The sequence below is a fragment of the Puma concolor genome, chromosome A3, assembly GCF_028749965.1.
Source record: "Puma concolor isolate L17-30 chromosome A3, mPumCon1.1.hap2, whole genome shotgun sequence".
In the NCBI taxonomy this organism is placed as follows: Eukaryota; Metazoa; Chordata; class Mammalia; order Carnivora; family Felidae; genus Puma; species Puma concolor.
Window position 1 is genome coordinate 23,132,604 of NC_141669.1, and position 13,050 is coordinate 23,145,653.

Sequence of the window (13,050 nt, forward strand, 5' to 3'; positions counted from 1 at the left end):
ATGTGCTGGTACATATAGGCAATTTACAGCTACAAAGAGGCAAATCCCACAAGGAGCTCTGCCTCCATGTTAAGACAGACCTGTGATCGGCCAATGACTGGAGATAAGTGTTGTCACAGGGTGCCGCCATGCCTGGCCAGAGAAGGGACACGGCAAGATGGTTTTTCAGGGACACAGATTGAAATCTATCTTGGGGCTCTAGGGAGTCCTCTAGGCTTGGTGCAGGGACTGCTGGCCTGCTGATTAACTCACCCCCGACTCAACTTTCTATTACCATCCAGTTCCCTTGGACAAGAGCTCACCCTTGTCTCTTTGTGTGGATGACACCCTTGATCGGTCCAATTATTTTGGTCTCTCATCCCAAGGAAGGAGGCTGAATGAGGAGAGACTCTGTTTCACCACCCTGAGCAGATTCTCTTTGCTTAGAGTTGTAGGGACATCTGTTAAGTAGACACCTATTGTCCTGGGGTGAGAAAGGATGTGATAGGACAGTGTGGGTCTGTCCCCCTCACACATTCCTTTGTAGGCAGAGCTTGAAGTTTGCTGGGAGGAGGCAGGCAGTTGTTCAGTGGCCCCGTGCTGCCTTGGGAACCTGCCCCTGGCTCGCTGAAGAGATCATCAACACTAATATCTCTAATGGATGGAGGTGGCTCCATGTGTGGGGAACAGGTGGGAGAGAATGTCAGGGACCTTGGGAAGGAAACGCTCGGAGTCTGGCATTCAGTTTGCAGAGTGTGAAGAGACGAGGCCATGTTGAGTGGTCAGGCTGGTGAGGCGGGATCCATCAGGGCACAGCTTCTTCTCTGGGCATTGTTGGAGGTCATCTCTGCTCAGCCAGGCCCATTCGTGCCTAACATCATTGTCTAAGATGGACAGGAGGAACCAGGAAGTGGCCAAAGTGGTCCGCTGCACTGAGATAAGGTGTCGAACCAGAAGGTGAGCTGGTCCTGGGGTTCGAAGGCAGGTGCTGGCCTTAACTGGCTTCAGGGCATCTTTCACCACACGAAAGTGTTTGTTCTTCCCAGGACAAGTCGTTACAGGTCTGTCAACAATTTCCATTTCCATTCAACGAATATCTTTTGTGTGAGACTCAAAGGGGTACAAAGGAGCTCTTGCTTTAGAGGAGTTTGCTGCCAATTTGGGTGCTGAGAGAGAAACCCAAAATGTTCAGGAGCCTCACAGGAGGATGAGAGCACAGCTGGTGGGAGGGGCCTGGAAACAAGCCGTATAGTGAGCATTTCTGAGAACCTGCCAGCAGCCAGGTACCATGCTGAGCACTTCACATAGAGAATTTCATTTTATCGTCCCCTCCTTTTATAGATTGGGAAACAGGCTCAGAAGACATGAGGTAACTTGCCCAGGGACACAGAGCTGGAAAAAGGCCAAACAGAGATGAAGGTCAGATATCTCTGAGTCCAAAGTACATTCTCTTATGCATTTTGCTTGGCTGCCATGTGGGACAGATGGGTTTGAAATGAATCTGGAGGGTGAGAAGGAGCTTGTCAGATGGAGCCTTTTCAGGAGGAAAGTGCAGCCTGAGGAAAGGTGCGGAGGCAGTGTGGTACCAGAAATGTGCTCAAAGGGCATCTTTGAGGATAAGGCCAGAGGGAAGGTTTAGGTATGCAGGGCCCTGGGCCTGGGGCTGGTGCCCCTTCCAGAGGCCACAGGAACCACTGGTGGAGGGAAGAGGCCTGATGACAAAGAAAGGAAATGAGGACAGAGGAGGGAAGAAGCAAACCAAGACTGGAGGAAGGAGAACATTCTGGAGATGTGAGCTGGAGGCAGGAAGAAAGGGGAGGAGCTGCCCCTTCATGTGGGCAGTGGAGTTTCTTAGAGACGAGCCGCCCAGAGAAGCTTGTCCTGGCCTGAAGGTGCAGCCGGCAGACCTCAGGGAGGAGCCTGCAGCCCCCACCACCTCGGGGAGGAGAGAGACAGGCCAGGAGTGGGGCCGAGGAGAAGAGGAAGAAGGGCCCGTGGATGGCCAAGGTGAGAAACGACTTTCTGTTGGGTTGGTCGGAGGGACGAAGAAGGGACAGGGTCTGGTGAGAACCACACCATCAGTACTCAGAGGGTTCCCTCAGACCCAGTCCTGCCCGTGATGTGTTGTGTCTGTGAGTCTGTGCTTCTTGGTCACAGCAGAAGTGACTCTGGGGAACAGGTTCCTACAGGATGATACCTGCTTTTGCTTGTCCTGTGTGGCATTGGATCTGCAGTGCTGGAGAACCACTGGGCCAGCACCCTTGACCCAGATGGGAGCAGCCATGCCCACACCACCCCATCTCCGGAATCCCCATCCCACACAGTCAGACCTGCCGGGCCAAGCCCTTATCTGTCCGCTCCTGGCTGACCTCCATGCCTTAGCTCACACTCCTCCGGTTAGCACACTCAGCTTCTTGCACACCTTTCTCTGCCTGCTCCAAGCAGCTTTCCCTTGTGGGTCTGCTGCCTGCTCTTTTGCCTGATAGCTTAGTGTGCATCTATGTAGTCCTTCCTCTCACTTAGAGTCTCTAGATTTTATTTGTTGTATATGTTCATCTTATATCCCCACAGAGATGACAAGGTCTCTGAGGACAGGGATCACATCTTACATTTTCCCGTCTCTCGCATGACACCTGAAATTGGTTCACAGAAGGAATTTCCCTTCCCCCCGACACATAGGCCCTGTGGCTCCAGGACTGTAGCCCCCAAACCGACCCAGAAGACATGGTCGAGCATGGGAGGGGAGTTGGGCGCAGAGAGGCTGAAGCATGCCTCCACCTTGATGGTTCTCTGGAACAATTCTAAGCTGTGGGGACCGTGGTGCTGATCCAACCTCCTTACTCCACTGTCGGGCAAATGGCAGTCCCTGGGTGGGGCACAGGTGCCCAGAGTCCCTCAGAAACACCACTATGACCAACAATGACCCCCTTTTGCTACAACTCAGTTTTCCAGGCCTCAGACCCCACCGTCTGTAGCATTCCCCATTTTGGAAACGTCTCTCTCCCAGACCCAAACCTACTTCTCTGGCCAGCCTTTCCTTATCTCCTTTGCAGGTGTTTTTCCTCTCTATCTAGCCCTCAGAGTGCCTCAGGATGCAGTCACCTGGTTTTTTTCTCCCTCTCCTCCCCCCTTCCTTGGCAGACGAAGCCACCGGCCACGGGAAGGACCACTTCTGATTCTTGCAGAGCTCTGGCTCCCCATTCTCTTCTGAGTTTCCCAACCACCTAATTTCCTGCCTCTTGGGTGCCTCTTGCACGTGTGTCCTAAAGGCACCTCACGCTCAGTACATCCAGACCTGAATTTGTGACTTCCCTCAGCACTCTTCCCCAAACCCTGTCCCTGCCCAGTGATCCCTGCTCAGCACATCATCTGCCGTCCAGGCCCGGGGAAGGGCCCAGGCTGGAAACCCAGCACCGCCTCTCCTCCCTTCTTACGCAGTTTTACCCTGAGCACCTCTTTACCCACATCTCTGCACCTCCCACCACTGCCAGCCTGCTTCAAGTCCCCTCCACCTCCCGCTCAGAGGGACTGGGCTCCCAGCTCCCTCCTCCCAATCCCTTAAAACACTTTATTGGCTTCTGGTTTCTCTTAGGACAAAGGCCCAGATGCTACCAAGGCCTACCTCTCCCACCTACATCTGCCTTCGCTCTGCATTGTGGCCACCTGGCCTTTCCCTTCCTGGATTTCCCCCGAGATCCTGCCAACCACAGAGCCTTGAAACGAGCCTGGGAGAGGGCATCTGGTCACCTGTCTCCATACTGTCATTTCACATTCATTTGTGAAACTAATGCCCCCTGCCTGCCTAGAATATAAGCTTCTTGAGGTCAGGGGCCTCACCTGGCACGTAGATGTAGCTCAGGAAATATGTGCTGACCCTTGGGCCTTACTTGGGGATAACACTCCTGGGTTCTGGTCACCATGCTATGCAGGGCAGATGCGTGTTGTTCCTGTGATAGGCAAGGTGTGAGACGTGGGACCCAGCATCCAGGGCAGTGGAGGCAGAGTGAAGGCCTGGAGCACAAGGCTCCAGGGAGGTTCTGGTCACAGGGGAAGAAGATGATGGCATAGGGACTTGGCCTTGAATTGAGGGAAAAAAAATATTTCCTACCAGTATGAGAAAGGAAGAGGGAAAGTCTGCGTGGAGCCCTTATTACAAGGTGGGTGGCCCTTAGTTCTCTCTAAATCGTGTCACACATTGGAGACTCAGTCACATCTTCCTTCAAGACACCCGCCTACTAGGACAATTACAGGGAGCCTTGGGGCCTTTCAGCGGGTGGGGACTTACTGGCAGAAGAGGCTGAGAGGGGCTACAGGAGAGAGGCTCAGCATGGCCAGGGCAGGGAGGGGAAAGGTCTCCAGGTGCTGTTGGTGCAGAGGCCCTTGGGCTGGCCGGGTTCCTAGGCGGCACACTGTGTGGGGTCTGGTACCTGGAAGATTTGCGGGGCCGGTCCGGTGCTTTTGTGACACCTGATTTTAAACTCTTCAAATGGGACAGGGAAAAATGTTCAGATCACTCAAGCTGGGCTGCGGCATGGAACCACAAGAGATAAAGATAAGGCCCAGGTTTGACACCTGGAGGAAGCTCAGTTCGTGTTCATGTTCGCTGAAGCGCAGGCTGCTAACCCAAGTTAGCAGGTGAAAACCCAGGGAGAACGCTTTGCTGAGCGAGCGAGCAGGGACACATGACATCAGGGGAAAGTACCTTCATTTTCTCTTCTGAGCCCTGGCAAACATTTCTCTGGATCCGTTTTTCCCTGCAGGGAAACTCAGGCAAGCACCGGGCACCGGTCACCGTTCTGGCCATTGTCTTGTGATAAATACCTTGCCGGTGGGATCTCATAACTCCAAGCTCCTTTTCCTCCAAAGTGTCTCCCTCACGGAGTCAGGCGGGGGAAGTTGCAGGTACAGAGGAAAACAAGCTAGTTCTCCCGCGTCCATCCCCTGCGTGCCTAGGACGGCAAGCCTGCTCCTGGGTGGAGGTCAGAGCGGGGAAGGGCTGAGGGCAGGGAAGGGCCTGCCTGAAGGTCCGGCTGACTGCAGAGCCAGGTCCCCTTGTGGGGGAGTCTGTGGTCACTTTAGAGCGTCTCTTGTCACTGAGGCTCTTTTATATGTGGTTTCCTGACATTGGGCCAGGTCTCCTGGCCGGTCACGCAGGATCTCTGTGGCTCCACCAGTCCTCACCTCATCCCTTCGTGGTCCTCTTCCGTGGGATCCAAAGCCTGCGCGATATTGTGATTTATAAGAAACACAGATTTAGTCTTCATCTCCGTTCCTGGCACAGGGCTCCTAAATCCCTTGGAATTCCCTAAGTGTGGTGAGGGATTAAGGGTTATCTTTTGTTATGTTAACGAGGTGAGTTTTGGAGAGCCCCTAGGTCCCCTTAGGCTGGGGGCTGGTTGCCATGGGAAACCGATCACGTGATCAGAGGGTTGGCACTTTCACTTCCCGCCGGCCGCCCCACCTCTCGGGAGAGGAGAAGGGCTGGAAACTGAGTTCAGTTACCAACGGCCAATGATTTAATCAATCGTGTCTGTATCCTGAAGCCTCCGTAAAAATGCAAAAGGATGGGGGTCTGGAGAGCTTCCAGGCTGGTGAGAACATGGCAATTTGGGGAAAGTGGTGTGCCCAGAGAGGGCAGGGAAGTTCCGCACCCTCTTCCCTCTGGCGGTTCCTCTGCTTGGTGTGGGAACGCCCCTGCCCCACACCGGGTGTCAGAAGTGTGCCATAGGCAGAATCAAGGAGACACTGGGAGAAGTGAGGTTTTCCAACATCCTGGAAACACGCCTCTCCCAGGCACCTCGCTCACACTGAGGCTTTTCAGGGGTTACATACCACTTCTTGTGCTCCTCAAATCCAGGAGACACCTGTCAAATTCTTTGAGCCCCCCTACCCCCGGGCTGGAAAGTGGGGGTGATGCACAACCCAGAGATGACTGCCCTTCCGGGAAAGCCTGGCGATGTGACCGTCAATCTCCGGAGGGCCTGGAGGTGGGGCACGGGCTGATAGTGGCACGATTGATTTCAGACTCTTTCTCAAACGGCAGAAGTGGTCCCCAAGTTAGGAAGTGGCATGTTTGGCACCTGCTCAGTTATCCTTGGCTATTGGGGGCTCTGCCCAAATGTCAAGACATATGGAAGAGTCCCAGGTATCCTCCTATTCCACGAACGTCATAACAGGCAGGGATGTATAAAAAAAGTTGAGGCAGGAGGTAAGGAAAGTAGAGTCCGGAGCAAGAGGCACAAGCTCTTTCTCTCTCTCTACTCCTCCTCCCACTCACTCTCACACTCTCTCTTTCTCTCCAAATAAATACATAAACTTAAAACAAGATCCATAAATGGGGCACCTGGGTGGCTCAATCGGTTGAGCATGCGACTTCAGCTCAGGTCATGATCTCTCTTTGAGTTCCAGCGCCCCCCCCCCCCTCACCCCCTCACCACCACCCGCCCCTCAGGCTCTGTGCTAACAGCTCAGAGTCTGGAGCCTGCTTCAGATTCTGTGTCTTCCTCTCTCTCTGCCCCTTCCCTGTTTATGTGCTTTCTCTCTCTCTCTCTCTCTCTCTCTCTCTCTCTCTCACTTTCTCTCTCAAAAATAAACATATAAATAAATAAATAAATAAATAAATAAATAAATAAATAAATAAATAAAAGATTGAGAGAAATGTGTGGGTTATAGTCTCATCACAGATCATCAGGAACATGGTGGGATGAACCACTGGCCTTTGTGGGCCCTCGATGGTCCCCAAGCCTCATTCCTCACCAGTGTGGGTGACGGCATTCCAGAGTGGAGTGCCTCAGCCTCCACCATGGAGATGCCCCTGAGATCCAGATGACCAGGGCGAGGCTGAGCCGGGGGCTTCGCAGGGACCTGTCCTGGGATGTGGACAGTGTGTTAGCTGTAGGTGTTCCTCAGGCAAAATGGAATGGCCACGCACGTTTCCAGAAAATCCAGAACTGCTGGCCACTGGCGTGCTTTGGAGCATCAGACCTGTCTCAGGTAGGGAAAGTCCTTCAGGCGCAAAATATTCACTCTTTTAGAGGAGATATAGTCCGTTAATTGACTAGTAAGAAAGAAACACTCTCAGGGCGCCTGGATGGCTCAAGTCAGCTAAGCGTCCGACTTCAGCTCAGATCATGATCTCTCTCACAGTCCATGAGTTCGAGCCCCGTGTTTGGATTCTGTGTCTCCCTCTCTCTCTGCCCTTCCCCTGCTCATGCTCTGTCTCTCTCTATAATAAACATAAAAAATTTTTTTTAATCAATAAAAATAAAATAAAAATTTTAAAAAGATAAATAAAACTGTAATGATAAAGATAATGACCCCTTGGACCACCAAGCCTCATGTAGTACTGATATAACTTGGTATGACTTTTAAAATATCCTTATAGGCCTTTTCCTCTATATTTAATACATATCCACACTCACATACATGTGCATATATGGTTTCCCATAGGAAAACCATATCGTATTTTGTTGGTTATTTTTGTTTATTCTTTTTAGAAGAAAGATCTCTCACTGTACATACCTTTGGGCTCCTCACTTTCTTCACTCAACATTATACCTTGAAAACCTCGGTTGGTAGGTGTGGGTCACCCCATCCTTTCCATTACTCTGTCATATTCGGTAGTGTGGCTGTACCATACCTTTTTCAGCCGTGCCCTTACTGATGGACGATTTTAAATTTCCAGTACTTTCACAAGGGACACATTGTTGAAAAGACCGGAATGCTGCAGGATCTACCTGGCAGGTGTCAGTACTCAAGAGGGCCTAGGGACAATCGAGGCAGTGAGGACAGCTCGCATTAGCTGTCAGGATCCCTGGGTTTGACCACAGTCATGTCTCTGAGCAAACCCACCTCCTCCCTCCTTTCTGTTTCCCCTTGTCAAAAACAAAAGAGGTGAGAAGCCAGTAGTTCTCAACTCTGGTTGCTCAGCTGAATCACCTCCTCAATAAGACAAACAAAAGATAGACAACAATGAAAACAGTGCCTGGGCCCCACTCCTAGGTCTTCTGATTCCATCGGTCTGGGACAGGGCTCTTCCACTTGTTTATTTATTATTTCAGGAGGGGGGTGGGGTGCATTTGTGGGGGCGTGCCTGCGAGGGGGAAGGGCAGAGAGAGAGAAAGAATCCCGGGCAGGCTCTGAACTGTCAGCATGGGCCCGACTTGACCCACGAATCACTTGACCCACGAATCATGGGTTCATGACCTGAGCCGGAATCGAGAGTCAGAGGCTTAACCAACTGAGCCACCCACACACACCCTCCCCCATCTGTCATTTTTTTTTTTAAAGAGCCCCGGGACATTCCGATAGGGAGCAATGTTTGAGAACCATTGTTCTCAACTGCAGTGTGCACACAAAACTGATCCAGGCTGTCTGGGCCAGCCTGCAATTCCACCTTTCTAACAAGCTCCCAGGTGGCTCCACTGTTGCTAGCCTGTGTTTTGAGTAGTAGCTCCTCACGTTCCCTTTCAATTCTTTAAAAAAAAAAGTTTTTTTACATTTATTTATATTTGAGAGACAGAACACAAGTGGGTGAGGAGCAGAGAGAGGAGGAGACACAGAATCCAAGGCAGGCTCCAGGGTCTGAGCTGTCAGCACAGAGCCCAACACGGGGCTCAAACTCACGAACCATGAGATCATGACCTGAGCCGAAGTCAGACGCTTAATCGACTGAGCCACCCAGGCACTCCTTGTTGTCTTTCAATTCTAATGTCTCTTTTGACCCCCCTATTTCCATGCTAACCTTCAGCCAACTAGTGCTCAACTGAGGTCGGTCTGAGAGGGTGCCTGGAAACTCAGGTGCAAAGCAGCCTGGTGCACCAGGGGCCGTGCAGGGCCGCTGGGGAGGTCCGGAGGCATCGTCCCAGCCCAGAGTGCCTTGAGCCCAGATGCTAGCAGGCAGAGGGCTGGCCGGGCCTCTGAGGTTCAGCCTCAGAGCAGGCGCTCCTGTGTAATTTCGTAATTTCAGCAACAGTTGGCCCAGGGTGATACCAACAGGAGGCTGCAGTTTCCACGTCTGCCTCCAGACCTCTTCCAGGTTTGAGCCAAGCCTTGAGGAATTTAGGGCAGGAAGCTGTCACCTGGGAACATGCCTGCCTCTAGGCAACTGAATTAGATCGGAGGAAGGGCATTTCCTCTAACAAGACAGGGTAGATAAGCTCAGTCTTTTTTCTTTTTTCCAGTGTCCCTGCTGTTTACAGTATTTACTGGCATCTTGATCGACAGGGGGGGTTAATTAGAATTAGGAGCACCTAATTGTTTTATCTGCAAAGTCACGCATTTTTAAAATTACGTTTTATGTTGTTTCTATTCCAAAGTCCTTTTACTTATTTTTTAATTTTTTATTATTTTTTATGAATATAATTTGTCAAAGTGGCTTATGTACGACACCCACTGCTCATCCCAACAAGTGCCCTCCTCAGTGCCCATCACCCATTTTCCCTCTCCCCCTCCATCCACTCTTAGTTTGTTCTCTGTATTTATTTTTTTTTAAATTTTTTTTTTCAACGTTTTTTATTTTTTTTATTTTTGAGACAGAGAGAGACAGAGCATGAACGGGGGAGGGGCAGAGAGAGAGGGAGACACAGAATCGGAAACAGGCTCCAGGCTCCGAGCCATCAGCCCAGAGCCTGACGCGGGGCTCGAACTCACGGACCGCGAGATCGTGACCTGGCTGAAGTCGGACGCTTAACCGACTGCGCCACCCAGGCGCCCCTGTTCTCTGTATTTAATAGTCTCTTGTGGTTTGCCTCCCTCCCTCCCTCCGTGTTTGTATCTATTTTTTCCCATTTCCTTCCCCCTTTTAAAATATTCAGCTGTGTGTTTTAATTTAGACAGTGGGGCTATCGCCCAGTCTGCTTTTGTTTGCAAACCAGGTCTCTGATTTCAGGTTTAATCTATTTACAGAATAAGATGAGAGGACGCGGCTCTGAAAGGGACTCCTGAACCTTGTTGAAAGGTCATTTCATGTCTCTAAAATCTCCTTTCGATTCATTTTTTCTCTGTTTAGAAGACCAAATTGCGACCCGATAATTTTTATGTTATTTAATTTTTTAAATAGACTTTATTTTGTAAAGCAGGTTTAGGTTCACAGCAAAACTGAGAGGAAAACAGTTTCCCTTCCCCCCTACCCCACCCTCACACAAGGCTCCCTTACCATCAACATCCCCCACCAGAGTGATACATCTGTTCCAGTCCAAGAGCCTGCACAGACACATCACGATCACCCCGAGTCCACAATTTTCATTAGGACTCACTCTTGGTGTACATTCTGGGGTTTTGACAGATGGATAATGACATGTATCCACCATTATAGTAGCACTGCCCTAAAAACCCTCTGTGTTCTGCCTATTCATCCCTCCCTCCCCCCCCCCAGCAACCACTGATCTTTTTACTGTATCCATAGTTTTGCCTTTTCCAGAATGTCATGCAGTTGTAATCATACAGCTCACAGCCTTTTCAGATTGGCTTCTTTCACTTCGTGATGCACATTTGAGTTTCCTCTATGTCTTTTCCTGGCTCGCGAGCTTCTTTGTTATTAGCGCTGTATGATATTCCAGTGTCTGGATGGACCACAATTTATTTCTCCATCCACCTACTGAAGGACATCTTGATTGCTTCCAAGTTTTAGCAGTTATGAATAAAGCTGCTATAAACAACCATGTACAGATTTTTGTGTGGACTTAAGTTTTCAACTCTTGTGGGTAAATATCAAGGGGTGTGATTGCAGGTATGTCTGGTAAGAATATGTTTAGTTTAGCAAGAAACTGTCTTCCAAGTGGCTGCGCCATTTTGCATTTCCACTGGCAACGTAGGAGACTTGCTGCTGTTCTACCAGCATTTGGTGTTGTCAGTGTCCTGGATCTTGGCCGTTCTGATACGTGTGTAGTTTTAATTTTCGTTTCCTTAATAACATGAGGGTGAGCATCTTTTCATATGCTTATTTGCCATCCATGTATTTTCTTTGGTGAGGTATCTGCTCAGATCTTTTGCCCATTTTTTGATCAGGTTGTTCATTTTCCTACTGCTGAGTTTTACAAGTTCTTTATATATTTTGGATAATGGTCCCATACCAAACATGTCTTTTGTAAATATTTTCTCCCTGACTCTGGCTTGTCTTCTCCTGCTCTTGATTTCAGATCTATTTTTACAGGGAAGGTCCCAGAAGTTGCCTTTAGTAAACTCCGACCTATTTTCTGGGCCCCCCTGAGGCTTGCTGGTTTCATGTGCCTGTGGGATCCCTCAAGTTTGACCCTGGATCAGTCTATTCAGCTTTTCTCATTGATAATTTAGCATTTGATCTCCGTACCAACATGTCAATTCGTTAGCAGAGATTTGGAAGTCCTGGATTATAAGGTCCCTGGCAGATTCTGAATTCTTCAGTAAAGAGGTGTCTCTCTTAATCAGGATTTGGGGACATTTCAGACAATAGCTCTTAGTTCTGCTGAGACCAGGGTTTAAACTCTATGGTTAAAGGCATTTGTGATTCTCAATTAGGATGAGATTTTTAAAGGAAACTAATGTTTTGGAGTGTCGGGGGGCTTGTTAAGAAATGGCAAGGGATCCAGGCAAGAGGATGGAAGAGGTGGAGGGGATTGAGGTCAGAACCATGTGGAAGTGGAGGGGAGGGTATGTTAAAGAGTAGGAGGTGCTAGAAGGTGGGGGTTTAATGAGGGAGGCAGTTTTATCCCAGAAAGCTTTATACTTGGTCATCAAGTTCCTTCTTTAGACTTGAAAGAAAAAATTCTTTACAGAACCGGCATTTTAGTATTCTGTTTAGAAACATCAGGGTGCCAATCACAAAAGGGTGCTCATTGGGACTGAGGAATTTTGTTCTGCTTTTGTTCTAAGGCACCTCTCAAATGAGCAGTTCTACTTAAATTAAGTGTTCCTCCAAGTGTCCATTGCAGGACCAAATCATCTTTGGTGGAGTTCTGCCATTGGGAGAAGCATAGGGGTTATAGCAGGAATGGGGGCACCTGTAAGAAGCAGTTTTTCCCAGAGAGGGACACGGATTAGATAGAGAAAATTCTCGGTGACTGTCAGGTGAAAGTTACAGTCAGTAGAAACTGTTCATACAACCTGTGTCTTGGGCTCCTAACCTAATGGACCAGAGAGCTGGTAAGACATCATTTCTGGAGAGGGAGAACGCCCTCTCTGAGTCAAAGCCAAGCTCTCAGGACAAATGGCCAGGATGAGAGGACACCCTCATGCGGTTTTATTGGTGACCTACAGCATAGTTCGTCCTCAGAGCCTGCCGGCCTGGGGAGAACAGTCAGGTCTCCTGTCTGTGAGGCGGCTTCAACAGCCAGCTTATAGGAACGGTGCCCGTGTTCCACTCTGTGATTCTCCTCCTCCTGACGAAGCAACACTTAAGGACATAGGACCAAACAAAGGGACGGGCAGAAGCAAGTCACCAAGGACACAACCCTCAAAGGGAACATTAACCAAACATAAACACCCAGGATTTGACAAATGAATGAAACAATCAAGGAGCTCAATGGCAACAGAGCGGACTTGAGGTCCAGTGCAGACCTCAGTGTCCATGGGCGGTGAGGTTACAGAGGCCTCGGTGAGCACCACACCTGGCCAAGGGCCAAGGGCCCCAGCAACAAGCAGGTCAGCCTATATCTGAGCCGCAGCACCAAGATCACAGCCAAAATTCAAACAGGACCAGAGATAAAATTAGCCAAGGCTGTTTATTTATAAACTCACAGCCACAAGGGGACCATCTGTAATCACTTACATTTCAGCAGGGGTTCAAAGGTATCAGAAAGGAGAGTAAGTTTTAGAGAGGAAAAAAAAAAAAAAGGAAATACTGACAGTCACTGACTGACAAGCACACAGTTTACTAGTGTGTGTTAGTGGGGAGAGGGGGCGATTTTTGGAAACGGGAGGTTTTAATCGACTTTCAAGTACATTTGGCAGTCCTTGATTGGTTTGCTATCCATAATTTATAAGACTTGACGTTTGTTTGTTTGTTTGTTTTAGGAGGACTATTTTAAGAGATTTCTTAACTCTTAAGGTGCATAGGAGGATATCTGGGCCAAGCAGAGGCCAAGCAGGGCCCCC

At 49.6% G+C, this 13,050-nt stretch overlaps 1 protein-coding gene across 3 annotated transcripts in view; it reads left to right on the forward strand.

The window, feature by feature from the left end:
* Positions 1–1,482: 1,482 nt before the first annotated feature.
* The window catches only part of PLB1 (phospholipase B1), a 143,429-nt gene continuing 131,861 nt past the window's right edge, over positions 1,483–13,050 (forward strand). For 2 of the 3 annotated variants that reach the window (XM_086700269.1, XM_086700271.1), the window contains exon 1: positions 1,484–1,986. The gene's annotated coding sequence lies outside the window, so the exon portion shown is untranslated. Of the gene's footprint in view, positions 1,987–13,050 lie in introns of all 3 variants that reach the window. The other variant, XM_086700270.1, reaches the window with a different exon arrangement.